Raw genomic sequence first — 27,784 nt, forward strand, 5'->3', positions numbered from 1 at the left:
TTTCCCATTGACTTAAATAATATCTGACCCGAAGGCCATTGAAGACAATTGTTTGTATTCTGATTAGAATAAGTTTGTACACTTGAAGTTGAACCTGCGCAGATAAATCTTGCAGGACAGGACATTTTGCAGAACCTTAAATGTATAACAGTCTTCTTCAAACTCACCACCTATAAATACTACAACGTGCAACACTAACATGTCCTTCAAATTACTGATGTGCAACAGAGCAGGATTGTTCTAAATCTCAACACTCTACCTGGCCAGGAGAAAGGGACTGATCTGCAGGATGGAGTGACCACGTGAATGCGCATAGGAGCCCCTACAGTCACAAAGAAACTTAGACCCCTGGCTTTATTGTTTCTAAGGATATGTCTACAATGCAATTAAAACCCATGCCAGCTGACTTGGGCTCACAGGGCTTGGGCTGAGAGGCTGTTTAATTGTGGTGTAGATGTTTGACTCAGGCTGGAGCCCAGCAGCTAAGTCCCAGCAAGGTGGGAGGGCCCCAGAGCTCAAGCTACAGCCCAAGCCTGAATATCTACACTGCAATGAAACAGCCACTTAGCCTGAGCCCTGTGAGTACAAGACAGCTGGCATAGGCCAGCTGTGGGTTTTTAACTGCAGTGTAGACCCAGCATAGAAAATTGTCATTTTATCAGTGTTGAAGATTAGAAGAGCTATTACTTGGTATTTTAAAGGTGGGGGGGGGGAGAGGGGTCAGAGTATCTATTAACTTTGATGCTGTTCCCCTAAATATAGACTAATAGAATCAAAGAAATGTAGGGCTGGAAAGGATCTCAAGAGATTTAGTGCAGCTCCTCATGCTCAGGCAGATAAAGTATACTGAGACTATTCCTGACAGGCGTTTGTGTCATCTCTTCTTAAAAACCTTGAATGATGGGGATTCCACAACATTATTCAGAAGCCTATTCCAGGGTTTAACTATTCAGACAGTTAGAAAGTTTTTCCTCATGTCTAATCTAAATCTCCCTTGCTGCAGATTAAGCCCATTACTTCTTGTCCTTCCTTTAGTGGACATGGAGAACAAATAAGCACTGTCCTCTTTATTTTAACATATGTGAAGACTTATCAGATTCCTCCCTCAGTCTTCTTTTCACAACATTAAACATGCCGTGGTTTTTTAGCCTTTCCTCACAGGTCAGGTTTTCTAAATCTTTTATCATTCTTGTTGCTCTCCTCTGGGCTCTCTCCAATTTGTCCACATCTTTCCCAAAGCACAGTGCCTAGAACTGGACACAGGACTCTAGTTGAGGCCTCACCAGTGCTGAGTAGAGAAGGATAATTACCTCCCATGTCTTACGTATGACATTGCTGTTAAAAGATCGGTGACAGGGCACTATTAGTAGCACCCTAGTCACTGAAATTACGGTAGCACTGGGAAGAGTGCAGGCTTCATTGTGTTGGGGATTACTGACACCTGGGTGGCAATTGTTGGGCCACTGAGGCAGTTGGCTCAGTAATTTGGAGGATATAAGTGGCAGGAACAGGAAGCTGGAGGGAAGCTCAGAGGGTGACCCTGGGTGAGGAAATAAGGGTTCCTAGAAGTCTCCCCCTGCTGTAAACCTGTAACATGTTCTGTTGTGCTATATAAGTGAAGAATAAATACACACATGGTGAAAGGGTAACAACCTGGGGTGTTTGTGGTTAAGAGATCAAGAAAGAGGCCAGGCAGTGTGACACATTGGGTACTGACAGATTTAGGTTGGAGGTCATCTGGCTGAATAACTGTCATGGACTGAACTTACTGCAGATACTGTACCTTTTCCACATTACTGGACAGTTTTCTTAACATTCTTATTGAAAGTTCTTTGATTATAAAAAAAATCTTCAGTCACGTTTTCCCTTTTTTACTATGTACTTTTAACAAACAAAAAATGTCATCCTGAACAATCTGAATTTTTACCTTTTAACTTGAGGAGGGGTCTGAGAACATTGGTGCAAACCTTACTCACTTTTTCTCTCTGTGCTTTTTCTGTCTTCCTTCTCACTCATTCACTGTATCATTTTGCTGTTGCTCTCACTATTGTGAACTTTTGCTGGCTCTGTACTGGAGTGTGTGTGTGTGTGTGTATTAATCTATGGGTTCTATATAAGAAAGCTAAAAAACAGTAGCTGCTTGTTCTCTGCTGCTGTGTTGCTCTTTCTGAGTCTCTCTTCCTCTTTTTTATCCCTTCAGTATTGCTGACCCATTCCCATATTACCCGTAGGGTGCTTTCACCACCACCCCAGACAGAAGAACACCCCCAGGGAATTCTCTCGCTTTAACATGCATGAGGCACAGTGCTTTAATTATTGCTAGTGCAATTGTAAACTGAATATAAAGGCCCCATCTTAGGCAGTCCTCCAGCCAATTTACACTCTTCCACCAATGCAAAGCAGCACTAAACTCAATATATCTGGCCCTATGAGGATCTTCTCTGTACAGGGGGATCCTCAAGTAGCACAAAGCTACACTGTAGTTTCTGGGCTCCCTGGCATGTGGGAAGCACGGTTAGGGAAATGGGTACCGCCAGGCTTCCCAGTGCCTGTGACCAGTTTGGCTGTCTTAATAACCCTGGGGCTGTTAGCAAAGGCAGTTCTCATGCTACTCGAATGTATAATGAGGGATTAACTCTATACCCAGCTAGTGTATGCAAAGGTGGTTTAAAGCCATCTCTGCCCTCTCCCCACAATTCCAGACTATGCTTTGTGTTCATTGGCTAGAGGGGCAGATGGGACTAGCATTTTAGGCTTCTTGGTAAAGAGTTGTAAAATGTGCTGGCTTTGCTTTTTATGCAAAGTGGGTTCTATAGCACCACAGCCAAGAAATAGGAAATAATGCAAACATAATCCAGGTAGGTGCAAGAATCACTAAAACCGCAATTCTTGACAGAATGCAGAATGAAAGAAGCAGACAAAGGAGCTGGACCTACAGTAATTACAGGAGGTTAACAGATCAATATCAAAACCACGGTCTGTAGCCACATACGTGACTGAACAGCTAATTTCTTTTAAATTGAGAACACTTTGAAATTAGATGGAACTCCCATCACCAAAGTAATGAAAAATATTCTCTAACCCAAATAAGCACCAGTGCGTAACAAAGAAAATGCCACATTCCATGGAAAGCAGACAACAGAGAAAAAATGAACAAACAAAAATAGAAGAAAATAGCAGCAAAACACTGCACATGTCCATTACAGCAGATCAAATGACACATCCTAAATCAAGAGGCAGTGATGCATTGTGTGAGAAACAAGCTTATTTGGCCCATTTATGCTAACGGCTTTCACTAAATCAAACCAACTTGATTTCTGAAAAATGTTTTAACTGAAAGAGCAATGAACTGGAAAGACACCTACAATCTAAATGTTAAAATGAGGGAGAGTCAATGTGTAGATTCCAAATATTTGTGTGCTTGTGAATTGTAACCCAAAACTGATCACTCTGACAAAGAAGTTGTGTCTGCACCTGGGCAGAATAGGTGTGTCTATGCAAATACAGTCTGCTCCTCAAGACTTTTTGCCTAATGCATCACTAGATGTTAGGGGAGAGCTCATTCAGACCCTGCATGCATCAGTATTGGATTGTGTGTGTGTCTTTGGGGCACTTACCCAGGGCATGATTCTTACTTACACTTTATTCCCTTTGTACTTCTGTGGCCCAAAAGGTCATAAAGCAGATACCTCTGATCATCTTGGAATTTCCTCAGGATAAAAAGAATCCCTGGGTGGTAATGATGCTCTAAACCATCCCTTTCAGAGCCTCCAGCATTGGGAATATGGCTACTCTGTGGCCATTCACAGCTGCCAGAAAGGCTTTTGGTGCCAGAAGTAACATGATGCAAGTAAGAGCAACCCTGTGGCTTCTCTAACACCCTGGATTCCAAGCTGGCACTTAGTCAGCCCCAGAAGAAGGGGAGTGCAAAGGTGGCATAATGTCACTTTTGCATTCCCTGCTCTGTTCTCGTACTGAGCAGAACATGGCTGGAATAGAGAATTGTTATATAAGAACATAAGAATGGCTATACTGGGTCAGACCAAAGGTCCATCTAGCCCAGCATCCTGTCTTCCAACAGTGACCAATGCCAGCTGCCCCAGAGGGAATGAACAGAACAGGTAATCATCATGTGATCCATCCCCTGTCACCCATTCCCAGCTTAGGGCAAACAGAAGCTAGGGTCACCATTCCCGCCCATCCTGGCTCATAGCCATTGATGGACCTATCCTCCCTAAATTTATCTAGTTCTTTTTTGAACCCTGTGATAGTCTTGGCCTTCACAACATCCTCTGGCAAGGAGTTCCACAAGGTTTCTGTGTGTTGTGTGAAAAAATACTTCATTTTGTTTTTAATCTGCTGCCTATTAATTTCATTTGGTGAACCCTAGTTCTTGTGTTATGAGAAGGCATAAATACCACTTCCTTATTTACTTTCTCCACACCAGTCATGATTTTATAGACTTCTATCATATCCCCCCTTAGTCATCTTTTTCCAAGCTGAAAAGTCCCAGTCTTATTAATCTCTCCTCTTATGGCAGCCATTTCATATCCCCAATAATTTTTGTTGCCCTTTTTTGAACCTTTTCCATTTCCAATATATCCATCTGTAAAGTACCTAGCTGGTATTTATAGGACCTTACCCGATTATCAAGAGATTCTTCAAAGCAGAGCAGCTGTTAGAGCACAAAGTCCTCAAGATACCACTTACCTAAATCTTGAACACAGTTCATTGGTAAGAAATAATGCTATCTGGTAGTCAAACTCTTAAATTTTGTAGCTTTCTGAGTACCTTTTATAGTAGCAATCATCTCTGCTAGAAAAGTTTCTGAGATTGTAATACTTTCTTCTTGGTGTCTCTTCCTTATATTTTACCAGAACAGTGTAGTGCTATGAACCATCCATGGTTTGGTCTAGTGAATTAGTTCTATCCCTAATTTCAGGGATATAGTATCACTACTGAGAGATACTCAGTAGTGATATTATATACTATAGTACAGTAGTAGAGAGAAAGGACTTTATATGATCAGATGCTCCTTTTGCTATTGTTTGTTGTTTCTGGGGATCTAAAAAAGAGGTGAAGCCTCAGACACGTCAAGTCTCACTCATTGGGTGTGAGACTCACTCATTAGCATGCTGTCTCACTCTCACACATATTCCTAAGCTTATCTCACTCATTTTGAGTAAATATATAAAGATTTAAAATATTTTTACTCATGCGCTGAAAGAGACGACAGTGTCTTCTCAAGTTCCCATTACTGTCAAGGGTTGTCAGGATCGTCTTAGTTTTGCCCCACTAAAATGCAAGAGAAGAGAGACTGTTCACTCTTGCTTGCAAGGCCAAACCTTGGACTAGACGGGACACTGTCCTCTATTAGCCAGTGAAGCTGGCAAATCCTGAGCCACGTTTCAAGTTTGAGCCACCAAAAGAAGTTATAAAAATAGCAAATGTGAAACCAAACTAGACATTGAAAGAAATGTGGAATCTGAATAGTTTATCTATGGTTTGTTAGCATCAAATTAATTATATTCAATTTAATTACTTAATTAATATAAAACACAACCAAACAAGACATTAAATGAATGTAAAAATAAATAATTTAATTTTAATACATTTATTTTGCATTTGTTTATTTTGGAATCTGGTTATTTTAGTTTGCTGTAAATGTACTAGGAACAATAATATATAAACCAAATAATATTTGTATTGTAATGTGTTTTTCAAATGTATGATCACTGTGACAAGGTTACATTCAAAATAAACATATTGTTGTATTGATAAAACAGTTTTCATTTTTGTTAGGTTTATATTTCTCTTGTTCTGTTCACTGTGTGCCTAAACCAGGGATTAACGACTCTGGTCTTCAGGGATCTCCAGTCATCCAGGTTTTTGTTCCAACCAGCAAATAATTACAAAATAAAATCAAAACAAAATCTACCGAGTTTGCATTGCATTAGAATTCTAGACTTTCATATGAATTAGGACATTTAAGTGTTCCATATGCAATATTAAGCAGTGTACATTTTAAAACAAACTATTAAGTGCTGGTTTGATTAAAAACCTGGACTACTGGATGTCACCAAGGTGAGAGTCCCTGCCTCAGCAATGACCTAACACATCACCTGGAAAGTCTCACTCTTTGGCCTTGAATCTCACTCTTAAGGACAGCCAATCCTTGGCATCTCTGCATGATTTGCTAAATCCATTTTGGTTTCTTTTATTTCAAGAGAGGGGCAGCATCTTCTTCGTTGCCTGTTACTTTATCTGGTCTCCTTTTGGGTCTCAAAGGAAGCACAACATTTCACCCAAAAGACTCTCAGAAGATATCTGAACCTAGCCATTCCTTCACAAAACATTTTAAATTTGACTTTTGAGTTTCCACTGATGCTACATTTAGACACTGAGCTTTGAGTGAGGTAGTTCAGTAATTCTGCAGTTAAATCTCTCCCTTGTTGACAATCACTTACTGCTACATGGAGCCTATTAGCCCAGGCTGCTGGAATTATGTGAGCAGAAAGTTGTGTTATTCCGCCAGGATAATGTGTTTTTGCCATTCAGTTTCAGCAATCTGAAAGTACTCCCAGTTCACTCTTTGTTAATGTTGATTCTAACTTAAGTTACAGCTTGTTTACTGCTTATACAAAATGAGTAAATACTTAACTGTCTGTCTAGGTTTTGGTATGGCACCCATCATCGTGGTGTCTGACCACTTTTACTGTCAATGTATTAAGGATTAAAAAGTGCACAATGAACATGCCCTTCACATTCTATTTTAAAAATAATCACTAATGTGACTAGCTTTATTTTAGACAGAATATCTGCTATTGTTGAATACACTATATGCCTGTTAGTAAGGACCCCTTAGTAAGGCCTGCAAAAGTATAATATGAATAATAGGCCAAGCTTGGCAAGACTGCTGAGTCCAAATAAAACTAGTATTCCATAGCATATCAACAGGACTTTTCAAAAACTGAATAATTTTGGAATGATGAGTTAGAACCCTAAGGATAAGACCTTGCAATTCAACAATGAGGGACAGGAGCACAGAAAATCTCTCGCCTCATCTTCACCAACCACACATTGGGACCATGACTCACTCTGTCTTCCATCTCTTTCCCACTCCTAGCTTCTGACTGAGCTCTCTTCCATCTCTCTAGGCTGCACAGCTCCCTACATAGCTGACCAATTAGGTAAGCCTCAGTCACTGGAGGTTCTATGTTAGTTCTTCCTTGCTCCCATCCACTGCAAGCATTCTGAGCTACCTGCCCCTGCTGGGTCCTAGGGTGAAGCTGAAGATGAGAGCTATCTCTAGGGTAGTCAGGGAAAGGCTCAAGGACAGGTGAAGGAAAGGAAGAAGTGTCCTGTTGGGGAGGATTGAGGTAGGGTTGGCTCCACCCACAGTTTCCAATCTAGCCCCTTGTTTTATCAACCAGGCAAGGTACTAACAAGCTTCAACAGGACTTTATTTTCAAAGTGGAAACCTCTTTACCAAGCTGCTGCTGCACCCTCTGTAGCTTTCTCCCAGCCTCTCAACTCCTCTCCCTCTTTCCTGTCCTTTCAGACTCCCAACAGCCAGTGCTCCCAATTCTAATAATTACAAGCAACATCTAAACACCACACCCCTCCTCCCTTGACCACAGAATATCCCTATTCTCTGTCACAAGGCCCTTTAGAAACCTTTTGTGCAATCTAAGAGCCTCGCTTATCCTAAGGTAGAAAACACCTCAAGGTTGGCCAGTGTCTCCACTTTTCAGGCTAAGGACTTTCCTCTTCTGGATTTTGAAAGTGCTTGGCACATTTTGGGTGCTATTGTAATAAGTACAAATACTACTACTATTGGGTAAGCATGAAGTTTCAGCTTTCCTGGTTTTTTGTAAATCTGAGCAAAGTTCTCAACATTATTTGTGTTAATATATAGACTTCATACAGCACATTTTAACTAGTGGTGGGAAAACTTCAAAAGGCTTAGAAATTGGTTAAATAAGAATAAGAACCCAGCTGTTCGGATGCTTATTCAAACTACCTGAAGTTCCTGAATTTACAAAAATGAGCTGGAAATTTCATGAGAGATTCCTTGTGAGAATTCCTGCAATTCTTGCCTTGCATCAAGCTCTTCATATCACAAAGCTAGCCCATGTTATTTTTGCGCTTCCATTTACATTCCTGCCTCGAACCTGGAAGTACAGAGTGATACGTGGTATGGGGAGAATTAACTCTTTTTAAAGTTGTTTAACTTTAGCTCTCAAAAAAGATGCAGTTTCAGTTTGGGGTGAAGATTTGGAGTTCTCCAACCTGGTTTTCCCATCTCTACCACTAGCTTTTGTAAGGCATTTTGTAAGGACGCAATTGTGGATAAGTACAGAACCAAAATACCAGGCTCCAGTGCCCGTTTACTTCTGGAAGGGTGTGGAATCACCATGTTTGGAAACCCTTTTAAAAACATAAAAAGAAAAGGAGCACTAGTGGCACCTTAGAGACTAACCAGTTTATTTTAGCATGAGCTTTCGTGAGCCGATGAAGTGAGCTGTAGCTCACAAAAGCTTATGCTAAAATAAATTGATTAGTCTCTAAGGTGCCACTAGTACTCCTTTTCTTTTTGCAAATACAGATTAACACGGCTGCTACTCTGAAACCTTTTAAAAACATGGGACTCGATTCTACTTACATTTCTTAGGGTTGTGACTGGGGGTCTGAAATATATTTTTATTCAATAGGAACAACTCGGTGCTCAGCACTATGAAAATTCTGCCCATTGCATTGAGATGCCTGAATAGGAGCCGAACTGTTTTGTGTTTGATCTCGTGTTTCGATTCTGGGGGAGGTTCTATACATAGAGATATTACTGACATGTGAAGATGATGGCTCTTCTCAACTGGTTCATTTATTCATGAGGGAAGAACCACAATGCTTTTGGTATTATTCCCAGAAGAAGATGGTATTATTCCTTTAGAAGATGGCACATGTGAAAATGACCTTACCTCACACTATCAGCATATCAGCACTTGGCACTCTACTGTCTCTCAGAGATGATAACTTGAACAACAACAAATACTGGCAGATGCCCCCAAAAAGGACAGGGTAAGTGAATGGTGCACACCCATCTCTAACTGTGAAGCTTAACAGTCACATCACATTACATCTAATAAATTGTAACAATTTAACTTAACGTTTTGGAAGGACAAAAAAATTAGTACCATTCCCTTAACCATACTATTTTTTAAAGAGATTGGTGATTCAGCTGAGTGAAGATTCAGCCACTGACAAATTAGCCCTGTCAGCTCCTGTATATAAAAAGATGCTTTGCTGAAATGTATCATTTACAAATACCAATATGCTGTATACGCTAATAGGGGTTTTCCAAATAAAAAAACATATATGTCTTTTTAGCATTTTGAAATTATGCTTGTCAAACACAGTGCATTTCATGGAGTGCTGACCTTAGATGACATCACATACAGAGCTGTATAGTGAATACTTGATAGAGAGAGAATGCAAAATAGCCATTATACATGAGAGTTGGCTGAATTTATGAATACTACTCATTTAATTTAGTTTATATGAGTTGAATATATCCTCCAGGAAGGAAAACAATTATAAACTAAACTTAACTTTAGGGAGAGAAAGGGCGGTCAGGTCACTGACTTGTAATTCAAAAGACCAGGGTTCAATTCCTTGCTCTACAACAGACTTCCTGTATGATCGTAGACAAGTCTGTGTTTCAGTTCCCATCTCTAACAGGGGTACTAGATTGTATTTACACTACCTCACAGGGTGTTGTGAGGATAAATACAGAGTGTGAGAGGCTCAGCCAGTAGGATTGTGGGGGAGGGGGATATAATTAGCTAAGATATATAGGTAGAAGGAAAGAAAAAATTACAATAGGTGAGATTGGTCTCACAGCATTACTTTAATGACCTGAAAATCAAAGTCAGGGAACAATTTTCAAATTCCCACACCCATTTTCAACTCTGAAAATTGCCACCTTGAGACCTATGATACTGAATGGTTAATAATGATGTCATGCAAAGCTATGAGAAAATCTAAATTAATTGATGTTACTGCTTGTGACTCGTGAAGAGTATCAACTGCCAAAAACTACAGGAATCAGCGGACTTTTCACAGAAGTATCTCAGACTTGGTGGCCACCTACCAAAAATCCCCAATAACCTGGACCCTTATATCTAACTTTCCAAGGCACTTGAGGGATCAAGAAGCTTCCTGTGGAACTCTAAATGAAGATGTCCATCCCTTGAAGTTTTGACAAGCTTTCCCAGGAGCTCTCTCTTATTTTTGCCATGTACTTTTGCCATACTCAGCTTGTCTGAGAGGGTGGAGCTCTGCTCCTGTAGAACATCTAAGGTCAGCACTTCAAACAGTTACAATTAAGTCAATATTTTGAGCACCTGCTCACCTGTCAGTACAGGTGTATGTACATCAACACTTAGAGCACATGTGGGGGATTCATCTCAATGCCTCTAATGGCTTAGGTAGTCTGCAGGAGCCCCACTTCTTAAGACTTTACTGTGTGTGGCAATGCATATTGTTGAGTGTATTGGGACGCTCTAGCTGAACTAACAGTCTGGTGTATTTTGTGAAACTCAGCCTCCTCAACATCGTCAGTGCCCTCCAACAGTCGGTAGGAAGTTCACTGGATTCTGATGCATCATTCTGAGGTTCCCAATTTGAAACCGAAGAACTGTTATAATAGGCCCTTCAGTGTCTCTCTCATTTGGTCCATTCTTCCTCCCTAAGGCCCAATCACCCAACCAGAATGTAGCTTTGGCTAAGCACAGTCCTAATTGGACACTAGTGATTTTCTGTAACTTCAGAACTTAATTTTCTCTTGAAATTATAAAAATAGTACCTAGCTGGAATTCTGGCCTTTTTTTTTTTTTTTATTACCATGGGCAAGACTACGTATTTCAGCTTCTTGTTTTAGTGAATACCAAGATTTATGTCACTTGCTGGAGCTAACTCCTGACCTTGATTTCACCTTGATTTAAAAATCTTCATACTCATTTCAGCTGGTTGATATATACTTAACTGATTAGCTATTTTGGTTGATGGTTGGCTGAAAGCTGCTGAGTAAATAGTCTGTGTCTAGCGTTATCCTCCTCAAAGGGCAATACAGAAAACAATATCAGCTCACAAGACTGCATATGCAAAAACATGCATATAATAGGCTGCAGCTGAATTAGTTGACAACTATTAAGTTTTTCACTGATTTAGTGTACCACAGTAAAAAATGCTATTTGAACTTGTTACTGAAAACTAGATTTTAAAAAAATACAATCACTAAACATGTAAAAAGCATAAACATGGGTGTATAACCAAAAACTTCATAGGTCAGGAATTATGCAAATGAAAAGGGTGACAGGCAGATTGTACATACCGAACTGAGTGTTAGCGGAGGAGTACAGTGTAGGTGCAACTATGGTAATCTTATTAGGCCTCAATATAATGAGCTCTCAGTTTGGCCAGTGTGAATGAAAAATATAACAATTAAGACACTCGCGTCAATATAAGCAGCCTGATTAATTGTTGAATGGGGTAGTTGGAATTCTGTGAGGGAAATAAAGTGGATTACAAGGATCAAACAGAGAGAAGCACTCCTACAAGATAAGTTGTAGTTTCGACTCCAGTAAGTCAGTTGTGAGGCTGGGTGACTGGAGCAAGTGCTCACACATTTAATTTTTATTTTCATTATTTTAATTTTTTTAAAGGAAATATTGTACAAAAACATTAAAAGAACATTAATTTTATATATTTAAGGACTCAAAAGTCAAGAAGCACAATATTTAAGGATGAATATGTAACCCAAATTCTTACTTCTTGTGTGTATATGCATTCCGTGATGGTCTTTAATTACCTGATAATATACGGTCTCTTGGACCATATAATATATCACAATATTTTTCCACGACTTTAAATACACATGTTTCACTGTCATAATGGTCCCCTGTATCTTTATCAACTGAGACTTTTTTTAATTAAGTTCTGTTCTCTCCAAATTATATATTGTAATAACTTGGTGATCACTGACATTTTTATTTTTGTTTGGAGAAAGATATTTTTTTTCTGAATAGTAACTTAGACTTGTGCACCTCACAAGCTGTTCCTTAAAGAGAACTGCCACACCTAAGGTCAGTGGAGACAATCAAACTAGAGTTCCTTCAATAATAAAACTGCTGGAAAAATATTCCCTTGGAGGGGCCAAATGCTTTAGAATTTACTCTTCTCTACCTTTTTCAACATAGCCCAAATTTACTAGGGCACGTGCTACTAGATTTAATCTTTCCTCTGCGTAGTTTGTGAGAAGGAGTTTGTGGGAGGGCTAGTTTTTAGTGGGGTGTTATTCCTATTTTGAAAGGTCTGATTGTTTGCAGCTGTATATAGCCGGAGTTGCTGCTAGTTTTGTTTGTTCTTTATGTTCAGTTATGCTTTCAAAACAATTGTCAATGGTTCCTAGCATGCAGAATCAGAGAAAAGTGAAAAGGAAGCAGAGCCATGAGCTTACCCTACCTTATCCCCCTCCACACTAGAGGTGTCAGCTATAGAGAAGAGAGAGACTATTCTTTCCCAAGGGTTGGTGCAGTACGTGCACCCTCATCCATGTGCTCCCCAGGAACATTGGGGGGATTTTGCTTTCTGAGGTATATTTCTCCCATAGATGCCCCATGGGCTGGCATGGTTCCATAACTCTCCTAAGGCCAAAATCTTATCCAAATGTATATACACTCAAAGGGGAAGGAATCAAGTTGCAATTAAACCTTAACTTTTGCATTTCCTAACTTTAGAGAGATTAACTTTACAACCTGAACTACACTTGCTATTTACATATATTTATATTCCATCAAAAATGTATCTAGTGATGTCTTGTTTTCATAAGCGCAGGATTTGCATTATTAGAGGTGGCTAAAATTTGTTGACAGAATGTTTTTCCATCAAAAAATGCTGTTTGTCAGAACTGAAACTTCCCACAGAAACATGTCAATTTCAATGAAATTTAATTCCCCCACCCCCACAAAAAGTTGAAAAGAAAAAAAAGCATTTTGATAAGATGCCAAGATGGTCAGGAATGCAACTCCATGATCTAGTGTCCATAAGTGTCTGACTGCCAGGTGCTGGGACTGGAGGACAGGGGATGGATCACTTGATAATTTCCCTTTTCTGTTCATTCCCTTTGAAGCTGCTGGCATTGGCCACTGTTGGAAGACAGGATAGCTGGCTGGATGGACCATTGGTCTGACCCAGTATGGCTGTTCTTAGGTTCATTTCAACATTTTTCAAATGGAACGTTTTGACTTTTCATTTAAAAACAATTTTTCATCTCAAAATTTCTTATTTTATAATATAAATGTTTCATTTCAAATCAGTTAAAAAAACCATTAAGTTGCATTTATCTATGCTACATTGCCTTATGGGAGTTATAGTTTCAGCCCTCATTCTCCCCTAAGGGTCAGGCTCCCTACAGGACTACATACCCCATAATATATTTCCTCTACATCATGAATTGCATTGCTAGGTGCATTATGGGAGATGTAGTCCAGTCAGGGAGTCTGGCCCATAGGCAAGAATGGGGGCCAAAATGTGTGCAGCATACTGGGGTGTAAATCAGCAGTGTTCCAGCATGCAACAAACTGTCCATGTGGAGCCTGCTGCCATGCACTAAAAGTTCCCTTGTGTGCTTTGGATCTACTTCACTTTGAAACTTTTGTGCTATAGATTTATACCCCAACTTGCCGTGTGTTAACTGTTCATCTCTAGACAAACCATACAACCTCCATATGGCAATAGGGAAATGCAGTTTAATGTTGAAATGCAGTTAAACAAAAAACATTTATAGTTTGAAAATGTCCAAATATTTTATTTTGATCAAAATTGTCAGAATGAAGCGTTTCAACATTTCCAAATTTCTGTTCTACTGAAAATTCAACATTCCAACTTTGTCCCATTTTGTGATGAAAACAAATGTTGAAATGTCAGCATTTTCCATGGGGGAGAAATTCCAACTTTTGCTCCATTTTAGTGCTGTATGAGTATTGTTGTTGATGAGATTAAGGAGTGTCTAGGACTCCTGTCTCGAGCAAGTGAAAACCAGAATTAAACATAGTTTTGTTGGGAAATCCCAATGTATTGTAAAGAAACGTTTGGCTGAGTTGATCACAGATTCAATGAAACTTTTGACAAAACACAAGCAGGTTTCCATTGGAAAACTGCTAATGTCTTAGGGTCCACAGCTCCAGCAGGAAACCTGCTAGTCCCTGGCTCCACCCAGCCTCCATAGGCTGGCAGGCACACACTCCTGTCCTGTCCATGTGTGAAACCTGTCAACATCCACACCTCCCGCTGGAGCCAGGGCTCTGGGTTCTGCTAGGCTCCCTGCTCTGTGGCAGCAGACCTGGGTGAAGCCAGGACTCTCAGACTGTATTACACTGCAAGGAGCCTAGCAGCCCCCAGTGCCTTGGCTGGAGCAGGGAACCTAGAAGCAATAAGAGCACTGGCTGGCAGGATCCCTGCCATGGAGCAGCTAAGTGAAACTGACATTCTTGTCAGTTTCATGGCTGCTGTTCAGTGGTTTTGTTTCAGGAACACTATATTTCAGTGTTTCTGAAACAAAAGTTTGAGGAATCTCTGGTTCACTGGGAAATTTTGGTAAGTTTGCTTTTGTTCCAAATTGGAACAAAAAAAAATCATAAATACCAAAATCCCCAGCAAACCAAAATACCTTAGTATCAGCCAACTTTATTCATCTCACATGTTAGCTGAGCTAACTTGAATCAGGTACCTTTGTTCAGTAAGTTCCACCATGAAATATACAGTGAATGACACTTACTATTATTTTACACGATGAGACTGTATCCATCTTATCAAATACCTGCAAGCAACTTTACCCACCATGGGCTTGAACCAAAGCTCATCAAATTCAATGGGAGCCTGTTAAATTTAATCAGCTTTGGATCAGGTCCTACCTCTTCATTGCATTATTCTTTGTCTCAGGACAAAATGAAATTCCCACACCCTTATCATTATACACTGAGAAGTAAAATGCATGTTGATAGGTACTGATGGCCTTGCAAAGATTCTTATAATAAAGCCACATTAAATGTGCATAAGAACCTCCTAACAGATGGAGAAAATTGGAAAACCATTGATGTTAGGAGAAAAGGACAATGGAGAAATATTCACTTTTCCAAGGCATCCTACAGAGTTAATTCCCCAACACATGCTAGGCTTTTGATCTGAGATTCATTTTATTGACCTAAAGATTAAATGACTGGGATGACGCAAGAATAATTGACAGGAAAGAGGGAAAATCGTGAGGTATTGTCAGTTGTTCTCTTGCAAAAAAAGACACATTATGTAAATATATGCAGAGCTTCCGTCATTGAATATTATGGAAAAAATTGTGCTGTTAAAGCCAGCAAGTGTTACAGATGCTTGTTCTAGAAAAAAGGCTACCAGTTCATTACCCACTTCTACAAAAAAAACCCCAACCAACCATCATGCAATAGCTTTCGAAGATTTGAAAATGTGTTTATTCCTTTCTTTGCATGTTACATAGTATAGTGTGAGATAAACACTAAATTGCCACAAGCAAGAGGAAGGGAACAAGATTAACACACTGAAATACCTTTTTCTTATTTCTGAGCTTTCTTTTTGAAATCAAATTAGCGCTGGGGAGGAGGGAAGGCAAACAAATCTACATCAAATAAGCAACAAAGGATAATCAGAAGATCAACCACTTGTTGCAGCCTATATGAAGTACCAGGTAAACATCTGCCTTTTGAACAAAGTGATAATAGAAAGCCAACAGTTGGAGATCCAATTATCTACAGACCTAGCTCTCAGAGAATATAAAAGGTATTATGGGTTGACTGTGGCAAATGCTATTGTAAAGAAAAAGAATCAGTCTGTGCACTGACAAATATTGTCTGTACATAAGATCAGCTGTCATCAGGAATAGACAATTTCTTCTAATACATGACAAATGCTATTCATACGGCATATTTCATGAGATAGCCACAGTGTAAGTTCTTGCCAATACTGCCCCAGTGAGTGAGATATTGTCCATGCTACTATGCAGTCTTGAAGGGATCTCAAAGAAAAATTACAAGTACAACACCAGGGCATAGCATAGTAGTTAAGTAAAACTCTCTTTGTTTATGTTTAGATGAAATAGTGAAAATCAGTGTATTTGGAATCACAGCTTGAACATGAACTGCAATTCTAGAAATGAAAAGACTTTCATGTATACCTACAATGCTGCACTTTTTGAAAAAAGATACTAATTTTCCTAAGCAGACTCATAAAATGCCTCAAATCAGTTTAGCAATCTGCAGGGTTACAAAAATGGTTTTTATGGTCTGGCCATTTTGTATCTTCATTTTGGTGTTGTGATAGGTTTTAACAGATTCATCCTGGGGGGTCAAATTAGAAATCTGAATAAAACTCCTGTCATTTCAATTACAACTCAGCAGCAAAGTGATTTGAAATACTATTTGTAGCATGAAAAAGACCAGTCAGCAACAACCACCCTTCTCTTCCTTAAGAGTTATAAATATATGTACGTGTTCAGTATTGAAACTCAGCCACTTAAGGAGGGAACGGCTTATTAGTGAGAGGTAATCAATATATGAATTAATGTTATACAACAATGGTAGACAACAATTGTGGCCCTCTGTGTGAAACTTTCCTTCTGTAGCCAAACATTCATTAGTATTCGGTTAGAAAAAAACAGCCCACAGTATACAAAGGCAGCCAAAGAAATATTTTGGGAGAGATTCAAAACACAGGACTATCCATATGCCATATATATATATATATATATATTAACTATATTTAAATAACTGTAGTATTCAAGATATGGACAAATATCACTCATGGGGAGTATTGAATAGAAACAATACAAATTACAACTTCAATTGGAATTATGAAAAAGAAAAAGAAGACTTGGCAAACTTCTACAGACTGTGACAACCATTCCCCTTGGGATCGGCGATAAATACACGGAACAGTTTAGAATCAAGTAACTTAGGTTTGGGTGCTGAGCTCAGCAACATTTAAATAGCTTTAAAACTCTGAGCCTAAAGTTCAAAGCTGGATACCCAGCAAGAAAATCTAGACATGCTTATTGAGGAGAAACAAAAAGAAGAGTGGCTAAACATTAAGTTCAATTTTGGTGCACATTTCCCCAAAAATGGTAACAACGTTGTCAACTATTTCTTAGGGAGGGAAGAGGCGGAATCCATAAAACATGTGGTTTTTGTTTCAAACTAATTAACTGGACAAAACTGTAAACCAGAAGTTTCTTATTTAGCTAAAAACTATTAGTACTAATGACTTGTGAGTAGGATTAGCAACGAGCAACTCAACAAACAAATCACAAGGTTTTCCGGCCTGGGTCTTGCCTAAAGACAATGCAACAGGGCTGTGCTACTGAAGCAGAGGCTCTGTGGGATGTGTCTGAAGCAAGTAGGCTCACCTAAGCCTTGAAAGAGGTGATGAGCTTTAGGCAAGACCCAGGCAGGGAAAACTTTTGTGGTCTTAACCCATTTCTTATGGCTTCTTACCTGTACTTTGGGTGAATGGACAATATGTTTGTTTGGAAGGAGCTATTGTGAATCACTTTAATTTGCCACTGATCACAGGCTTCCAGAGAGAAATTGGGTCTGTCGGGTTAACATGGCTAGAAACAGGAGGGATGTCACTCCAGGATCAAGTCTAAGAGTGGTAGAACGGTGGGGTTCCACCCAGAGAGAGGTGAAGACAATGAAATCTGTCCTTTCAGGGGGTTCACTCATGAAGGACTGCAAGTGGGTGTGAGGCTCCGATCACCCTATAACCATGGCCATAGAGTGGGAATAGGGGATCTTATGTCCTGGTGATCCAGTTTAAAGTAGGGTTCCAGTTTGGGAGAATCATAGAAGATTAGGGTTGGAAGAGACCTCAGGGGGTCATCTAGTCCAACCTCCTACTCAAAGCAGGACCAACCCCAACTAAATCATCCCAGTCAGGGCTTTGTCAAGCCAGGCCTTAAAAACCTCTAAGGATGGAGATTCCACCACCTCCCAAGGCAACCAATTCCAGTGCTTCACCACCCTTCTAGTGAAACAGCTTTTCCTAATATCTAACCTAGACCTCCCCCACTGCAACTTGAGACCATTGCTCCTTGTTCTGTCATCTGCCACCACTGAGAACAGCCTAGCTCCATCCTCTTTGGAACCCCCCTTCAGGTTGTTGAAGGCTGCTATCAAATCCCCCTTCACTCTTATTTTCTGCAGACTAAATAAGCCTAGTTCCCTCAGCCTCTCCTCCTAAGTCATGTGCCCCAGCCCCCTAATAATTTCCACTGCCCTCCGCTGGACTCTCTCCAATTTTTCCACATCCTTCCTGTAGTAGGGGGCCCAAAACTGGATGCAATACTCCAGATGTGGCTTCACCAGTGCCGAATAGAGGGGAATAATCACTTCCCTTCATCTGCTGGCAATGCTCCTTCTAATGAAGCCCAATATGCAGTTAGCATTCTTGGCAACAAGGGCACACTGTTGGCTCATATCTAGCTTCTCTTCCATGTCCTTTGATGCAGAACTGCTGCTTAGCCAGTCAGTTCCCAGCCTGTAGCATGGGATTTTTCCATCCTAAGTGCAGGACTCTGCACTTGTGCTTGTTGAACCTCACCAGATTTCTTTTGGTCCAATCCTCCAATTTGTCTAGGTCACTGTCATAAATATAAAGGAAAGGTGAATCACCTTTTTGTATACAGTGCTATAAAATCCCTCCTGGCCACAGGCAAAACCCTTTCACCTGTAAAGGGTTAAGAAACTAAGGTATCCCCACTGGCACCTGACCCAAAATGACGAATGAGGGGACAAGATACTTTCAAATCTGGAGGGGGGGGAACAAAGGGTTTGCTCTGTCTGTGTGATGCTTTTGCTGGGAACAGATCAGTAATGTAAGCCTTCCAACTCCTGTTAAATTAGTAAGTAATCTAGCTAGAAAATGCATTAGATTTTCTTTTGTTTACGGCTGGTAAAATAAGCTGTGCTGGAGGGAATGTATATTCCTGCTTTTGAGTCTTTTTGTAACTTAAGGTTTTGCCTAGAGGCATTCTCTATGTTTTGAATCTGATTACCCTGTAAAGTATTTACCATCCTGATTTTACAGAGGTGATTCTTTTACCTTTTCTTTAATTAAAATTCTTCTATTAAGAACCTGATTGTTTTTTCATTGTTCTTAAGATCCAAGGGTTTGGGTCTGTGTTCACCTGTACCAATTGGTGAGGATTATCATCAAGCCTTCCCCAGGAAAAAGGGGTGTAGGGATTGGGGGGATAATTTGGGGGAAGACATCTCCAAGTGGTCTCTTTCCCTGTTTTTTGTTTAAAATGCTTGGTGGTGGCAGCATACTGTTCAAGGACGAGGCAAAGTTTGTACCTTGGGTAAGTTTTTAACCTAAGCTGGTAAGAATAAGCTTAGGGGGTCTTTCATGCAGGTCCCCACATCTGTACCCTAGAGTTCAGAGTGGGGAAGGAACCTTGACAGTCACTCTGGACCCTATCCTTACCCTCCAGCGTATCTACCTCTCCCCCCCCACCCCAAGCTTAGTGTCATCTGCGAACTTGCTGAGGGTGCAATCCATTCCATTATCCAGATAATTAATGAAGATTTTGAACAAACCGGCCCCAGGACCAACCTTTGGGGCACTCCGCTTGATACCGGCTGCCAACTAGACATTGAGCCATTGATCATTACCTGCTGAGCCCGATAATCTAGCCAGCTTTCTATCCACCTTATCTCTATCCATTCATCCAGCCCATACTTTAACTTGCTGGCAAAAATACTGTGGGAGACCATGTCAAAAGCTTTGCTAAAGTCAAGTTATATGATGTCCACCGCTTTCCCCATATCCACAGAGCCAGTTATTTCATTATAGAAGGCAATCAGGTTTGTCAGGCATGACTTACCCTTGGTGAATCCATTTTGACTGTTCCTGATCAGCTTCCTCTCCTCCAAGTGCTTCAAAATGGATTCTTTGAGGAGCTGCTCCATGATTTTGCCGGGGATTGAGGTGAGGCTGTAGTTCCCTGGATTTTCCTTCTTCCCTTTTTTAAAGATGGGCACTATATTTGCCTTTTTCCAATTGTCCGGGATGTCCCCCGATCATCACGAATTTTCAGAAATAATGGCCAATGGTTCTGCAATCACATCAGCCAACTCCCTCAGCACCCTTGGATTCATTGCATCCAGCCCCATGGACTTGTGCACGTCCAGTTTTTCTAAATAGTCCTTAACCTGTTCTTTCAGCACTGAGGGCTGCTCACCTTCTCCCCATACAGTGCTGCCCAATGCAGCAGTCTGGGAGCTGACCTGGTCTGTGAAGACGGAAGCAAAAAAAGCATTGAGTACTTCAACTTTTTCCACATCATCTGTCACTAGGTTGCCTCCCCCATTCAATAAGGGTCCCACTTTCCCTAACCTTCTTCTTATTGCTAACATACCTGTAGAAACCCTTCTTGTTACCCTTCACACCCCTTTCTAGCTGCAACTCCAATTGTGCTTTGGCCTTCCTGATTACATCCCTGCATGCTTGAGCAATATTTTTATAATCCTCCCTAGTCGTCTGTCCAAGTTTCCACTTCTTGTAAGCTTCCTTTTTGTGTTTCAGCTCACCGAAGATTTCTCTGTTAAGCCAAGCTGGTCACCTGCCATATTTGCTATTCATTCTGCATATCAGGATGGTTTGTTCCTGTGCCCTCACTAAGGCTGCTTTAAAATACAGCCAGCTCTCCGTGACTCCTTTCACCCTCATGTTAGCCTCTCAGGGAATCCTGACCATCAGTTACCTAAGTGAGTCAAAGTCTGCTTTTCTGAACTCCAGGGTCTGTATTCTGCTGCTTTGCTTTCTTCCTTTTATCAGGATCCTGAACTCGACCATCTCACGGTCACTGCTGCCTAGGTTGCCACCCACTTCTACTTCCCCTACCAATTCTTCCCTGTTTGTGAGCAGCAGGTCAAGAGGAGCACAGCCGCTAGTTGGTTCCTCCAGCACTTGCACCAGGAAGTTGTCCCCAACACTCTACAAAAACTTCCTGGATTGTCTGTGCACTGCTGTATTGCACTCCCAGCAGATGTCAGGGTGATTGAAGTCCCCCATGAGAACCAGAGAAGGGTGGGTAAAGGTCTGTCACTTGAAAACACTGCCTAGGGGAAAGAGAGGGTGTGACGGGGTGCGACTTACCATGCTAGCACCTCCTGCTGGTCATCTTGCATATCATCTCTACTTTCAGTGGTGTCTCACCTGCCATCAGTTCTAGTCCTGGACCCGTGTCGCTCTAAGGACCACAGTATCCTTTTCAGGACACAGGCCTCCAGCTGTGCCACACTCTGTGCTCCCTCCCACACACACACACACACACATCTAGGGGAATGTACCGCAGTCCAACGATCCAGCCATTTCCTCAGTGGTGAGTTGGGGTGAGGTGTGGACCCGGGCCCCACTCAGTCCGGATCCCAGTCCAGGGACCCTGTAGATGGCAACCATGCTCTGCGTCTCCCCCAACCTCTCAGTCTACTTCCCTGGGCTGGTTCCCTGCAGCCCCAGCAACTTCCCTGCCCTTGTCTCAGGGCCTCAGCATGCCAGTCTTGGCAGTCAGCCAGAAGCTTACTCTCACTCCCCTGATCCTGCCCGGCTCAGCTCCTCCTGCAAGGTAGCCTGTCCTCCCTCCTTGAGCTCCAGGGAGCAACTAAACCTTCTCTTCCCTGCAGCTCTTCTGATATGGGCCTGCCTGGCCCTGATTGGCTGCTCCTCACAGCCCCTCTCCTATTGGCTGCTTTCTACACAGCCTCCCTAGGGCTTCATTAACCTCTTACCAGCCAGTGTGGGGCAGATGCCCCATCACAGTGAGGGAAAGAGCTCTGCTGAACTCACCTCTGAGCCATCACACCTGTGTTTATCTAGGCATGTCTAATGCACCAATCATTGTGAAATCTAAGTGCAAAATAATAAAGAATCACATAACAATAGATCATGCAGGATGAACATGTGCTCTACACTTCAATAGCTGCCATTGCTTAGATTTTTAAAAAAATATTTCTTCCTCTTACTTTATTCTCCCTTAACTTCAAACTAGTCCTACTTTTAGGGGGAAACAAGTGTGTGCAAATTTTTCCATTTAGCTATGAATATGATTGGATTTGGGATCATTCTCATTTCCTCTGCTAGAATGGTCCACAGCTGAAACCCTGAGAATTCTTTTCTGCCAATTTCCCCCTGAACTCTGTCAACCCTAGTTTCACCACTGAGTTCATATTCATTAGGAAATCACTGATGGAGAGGCAGTTTCTAAAGTAGTAAAGTCCTTGGACATGTAATGTTTTAAAGATCAGTACTAGTACCTTGAATTTGTCCAGTATTAAATACAGCATTTACCTCATCACAGGAGAGAAGCTGGAAGATTGAGCCTTGTGGGACTTTGTACAAGACCAACCCCAATGGAGGGGCTGAAGACAGGCACCGGTGACCACTTCCACCAAACCTCAAGAAATAAGCATGCCAGGGAAGGAATATGTAGCTACTGCCCTTCATCCCACATGTGCAGGGCTTGGAAGTGAATGGAACTGCAAGAGGAATTTACATTGAGGACAAGCACTCAAGGTGGAATATAACTCAGATATCAGGGTCAATCGACACTCTTATGTAAATTCTTTCGTGACAAGATGGGAAAACCTTGTGGAGTTACAGGTTTTACAAAATTCTCAAATTATGTTTTTGGGAAGCATAAAACTAGTAGAAAACGAGAGGTCACAAACTTCCTCCTTAGTAATTTAAACCCATATCCAGTTGGTTACCTGGTTTGATCATGAGTGATTAAATTAGGGGAAGAACAGTATTTTTTTCTAGCTAGCTCTTCTCTTCCTTTCCCCGCAGTCCTGCCAAGTCGTATGTTCTATACTGTCATATATCCCCTATAACCAGACTGGGGCATTGGTTCAATACCACCCCATCAGGAAAACTCCCATTTACTGAATCACCAATATTGCTTTCTGCAGCACCTGTGTTTTTCTTGAAAGTTTTTCCATGATTAGACCCAACATGGCTTAGCTTATAAAATCTGACACATTCAAAGCCCAAGGTTGCAAGACCATGAATATTTGTAAACCTTTTTGCCAAACATACTTAAAGCTGTTTCACAGCATGGCTTCATATTAGCGATGTCCCCACCTGTGGGGATTGCTCAAACAACACAGCTTATTTGCAGAGTCTGGTCAGTTCCCAAATGCATTATGTTTACCAACCTGCAAAACATAGACTGCCTGGAGTGGTGTCACAGCTGATTAACTGGGTCTGCAAAAAAATTTCCATTAGTACTACTGTCCCCAGTGGAGATAACATTTCAGTTATGAAGTCACCTCACAATTAGTTCCCGGGTACACAGTTATTTGGTGGGGGGAGAGGGCTCCCTTGAATATAGGTCAGCATTAGGTTGCACAATGCAATCACATCATCATTTACAAAGGTAGTTAGAATTTTAAAAACAACACAGTGAAAGATTTTCCTTATTTATGTTACAACTTAGGGAAACGTAATTGCTGCACCAAACAACAGGCTGGGAGCCTTTGAGAACAGAGTTGTGTGAAAACTGTTGTAAGTGAAATAAAAACTAGATCTGAGTGAAATATGTATAAAGGAAAAGAAAATGTCTTGTTCCTCCCCCATCCCCCGTACCAATTAAAATTTTACCTGGTTTTGAGTTCATGAAATTTCTGTGAACTTATCGAAGTCATATATCATTTCATGGAAAATGTTTTTCACTGTCTGAATTAAATGTCATTTTTATGTGAAAATCCACATTTTTTAAAAATGTTGAATAAGTTGTCAGAGGAGAGGGAGCTCTCCAGGGTGGAGGGGGTTAAGTACAAGTCTGCAAATCAGGGGGCTGTATGTTCTGTCTCCACCTTTTCCATTGAGCTCCACCTACACTAGCTAATCCCAAGTTAAACTCAACCATTTTTCCTAGTTAAGACAAAGCCATGGTTTCCAGTATTGGCACTTTACAATCTCTGATCCTGCAGACTCTTGCTCACATGTATTAAGATGTGCATTAAGAAGGTAAATATTGTCTTTACCTTTTTATAGGTGGCAAACTTCAGCTTGGTCTACTCTACCAAGTTAGGTTGACCTAAGTATATCACTATGGGCTGTGAAAAATTTTATACCTTGAGCAATGTAGTTAAGCCAACTTAAGTGCTGGTGTAGACACTGCTAGGTCAAAGGATGAATTCTACTGACACAGATACCACCTCCCAGAGAGGTAGGTTTACTACAGTGATGGAAGAACTCCTTCCATCGCTGTAGTAAGTGCCATTGTAGTGCTTCTAGTGTATATACCTAAAGTCCAAGGCAGTGGCAGTGCCAGGATTAGAACCCAGGGGTGAAATCTTGGCCCTACTAAATTCAGTGGGAGTTTTCCCATTGATTTCAATACAGCCAATATATCACTCCCATTCCTAGTCCAAAACCATTAAACCACTCTTCCCCTGTGTAAGGGCCCAGGGCCCAGAGCCCAGCACAGCTGATATTCCCACAGTGCCACCAGGAGGCCATGCAAAGGCACAGCCAAGGACCACTGTGGAGAGTAGGCACCACAGGAAGTGCCATCCAAGAGACCCAGAGTGACTAGGGTTATCAATTTGGGTTGGATGTATTCCTAGTGGTTTCATCACAACATAGTCTTTAATTAAAGATTCATCTTTAATTCTTGGAGACTCCAGGACAATCCTGGAGGCTTGGCAACCCTAACTGTGACAGTACCCTGCAGCTCCCTTCTTAGCCCGAGAGGTTGCCCCAGGAAATTTTCTGGGCAATCACACAGACCTTGGCTGCTGCAATGGCAGACGCTGCTTGATTTCCTGATCTCCAGCCTGACTCTGACCCTGATTCCTGCCTCTTTAGTTTAACCTCATACTGCCTCTGACTCCAGCCTGACAGTGACCCTGACTCTCACTTCCTGATTCCAGCCTGCTACTGCCTCTGGTCTCTGACACTGGCCTGACTGTTGCTTACAGAACCTGGCTCTTGCAATTCCCCCAGCTCAAGCCTCGTGACTACTGCCCCTGGTGGGCAGAATTTTGCACAGCTGTGACTGCCAGCCCAGTCTGCCTAAGCGCCTGTCCATTACACCCTGCAAGTCATACTACCTCTCAAACTCTATTCCTATTTTCTGTATCTGAAAGACAAGATGATGTTGAACTACTAAATAATATTTGTAAATTATTACTGATTACTGGAACGGATATCAGGTTGGAAGTGAGCACGTTGAAGATGAAGTGGATGTGGAATGAGGATTGTACAGCAGGAATTATCACTGTAAACGGGAAAGAAACAGAGGTGGACAAATATTTTTACCCGGGTCAGCAGCTGAACAGAGACAACTCATTCAATGGGGAATGCAGTAAGAGGCGTAAGGCAGAGTAGGAAAGTTTCAACAAAATAAAGATGTCTCTAACGGATGATGAACTGCCCATGAAGAAAAGGAAAGAACTGTTTAACTCCACTGTTCTTCCAGCAATGATATACGGAGCAGAAAGCTGGTCAACGATGAAAGCGGAGGAAGAAAAATTCGCTGTCACCCAGAGAGCAATGGAAAGGCGAATGTGTAAGATATCACGCCGTGATCATGTACAGAATGAGGAGATCATAAAGTGTACAGAGGTGACCGATGTAGCGCAAGCGATGTACGACACAAAGCGAAGATGGGCAGGTCATGTAGTCCACAGGCAAGAAAATAGGGGGACAACCCGCCTCAGTGACTGGATCCCCAGAGACCACAAGCGACCACTGGGCAGACCGAAAACACGCTGGGCGGATCCTATGACAAAACTCTTTGGTAAGAAATGGAAAGAACGTGCTCGCAACAAAATAGAATGGTGTGGTGTCAACTTGCACTTGTGAAGGGACGGTCGAGGACAAGCCCGACAAAGGTTTGGGGTTTTTTTTTAAATTATTAAAGGCTGATAAATATCCCACCATATCCTTTTTTGATCCTGTTTACCACCTATCTTTATGAACTGCCTAGAAAGAGAACTGACCTTTTTAAATTAGTTTATTTTGTCAAACAACTGTAACTGTTTGAAATTTTTGAAAAATGTTTCGCTTTCTATCTCAATTGTTTCCCTTTTTTCCTGATTTTCCTTTTATTCAGTGGCAAAATGGAGAAAAAGAAAAACCTCAAAAATGTGGATTAATAAAAAGAAGAAATTTTTGAACTTTCCTTTAAAAAATAGTTTTCAATTTTTTCAGGGATTCTCCTCCCCCTCCTTGCCCTTCCCGTTTTTGACCAGTTCTAATTACAAATCACTGCCATCTTGCTTTGCTTGGCTAGTATACATTTTTAATTAAAATGGACTTTTGAGTACTTTTATGCTACATTGTGAATAACTTTAAGTCCTTTAAATTTTGCAAATAAATACATACAATTTTTGGTGTTTGTGAAATCACAGAAAACAAATGTTCACAGCAGCTCTAAATGAAGCTAGACATTTTTTCTTGTCCTTTTTTTTTTTGTGTGTGTAAATGGTGCTAAGCCAGCCACTTTTCATTTGTGAAACACCGCTGCTCATTTTGGGATCATTGGTTACACATGTTGCACACCACAGTAACTGTGTTGCACATCACAGCAACAGTGGAAGAGGATGGTCAAATGGAATCGCCATTTGTTGTGACAAATTTTTCAAACTGATCTCATCCACGTGATCATCCCTGCTCACAATTTTTACAAGCAGATCAACTGAAGGAGGAAATCATCTAAGCAGTCAGGCCAAAACCTCTGAAAAATGCCCAAAGAAGCTCATACTCATCTTTTCCCCTCTTTATTTTTGTGTTCAATTTGAGAGACTTTAAAAGGGTCCAATTTTGAGTAGGTGGGTGTTTGGTGCTTTCTGAATACCAACGCTTTCTGAAAAGACCTCTTTTAGAGGTCTTCAGTTTAGAACCCAAAAATTGAGAACCCCCAAATTACTAGTCGCTTGTGAAAATCTTGGCCTTAGATTTTTTCTAGTTTTACATTTAAAAAAAGTAGAAGGCACTTTAGTTTATTTTTATTGGGGGGCAAGGAGGAAAAGCTGGGTGTAAAGACATGTGTAATAGGATGTGTTTTAGACTTCCTTGTTTTGATTTGTTTGAAGAGCAAGAAAGTTTCGAATAAACCACAGCAAGGGATAAGGGGTAGAGGAAAGGTCTAGGAAAGAGATGACGCATTTGAAAAATCTTACTCAACAAAAAAAGAGTGAACTATGCAACTGGGCCCCTAAGCTAGTCAAAGTTTTCTTCATAATGAAAGATCGAGACATTTCTAAGCTGGAAGCCAGCAGTACGACATAGAAAAAATATTGGCAAAAGCTTGACTTTACTGGAGTTTTTGTAGACTCAACAAGCAACAACACAACCCACTGGGACCCAAACTAACCAATGTACTGTATTGTAGAAGTAACAAAAGGAAACTGATAAAGCAAAATCTAGATAAAGAAATATAGACTTGAGTTTGCAAGTTAAATTTAATAATTGAAACGTTTTCTCTAATATTGCAGATGTCAATACTGCGTCATGGCTCTTCTGCAGTTTCCATTCCCAGGCACCTCTCTTCCTTTAACGTTACTTCCCTGCCAACTGACATCATCTGTACCTTAATTCTGCAGTTTTCAGCTAAAGTCACATTTTTAAAATGTGGTCTCTAGTTCTGTGTGTGAAAGTATTTTTTTCACCTATGCATGCCTAAGTGATGACT

The 27,784-nt window shown here is 41.0% G+C and overlaps 1 long non-coding RNA gene across 2 annotated transcripts in view; it reads right to left on the reverse strand.

Annotated features, from left to right (window-relative positions):
• The window catches only part of LOC140916159 (uncharacterized), a 157,630-nt gene that overhangs the window by 113,073 nt on the left and 16,773 nt on the right, over positions 1-27,784 (reverse strand). The window contains exon 1 of one of the 2 annotated variants that reach the window (XR_012160444.1): positions 19,967-20,364. The exons of the other annotated variant lie outside the window; for it this stretch is intronic. This is a non-coding gene — a long non-coding RNA (uncharacterized lncRNA). Of the gene's footprint in view, positions 1-19,966; positions 20,365-27,784 lie in introns of those variants that run through there. 2 annotated transcript variants of the gene reach the window in all.

Source organism: Lepidochelys kempii, chromosome 1, assembly GCF_965140265.1.
Source record: "Lepidochelys kempii isolate rLepKem1 chromosome 1, rLepKem1.hap2, whole genome shotgun sequence".
NCBI classification, from domain to species: Eukaryota; Metazoa; Chordata; order Testudines; family Cheloniidae; genus Lepidochelys; species Lepidochelys kempii.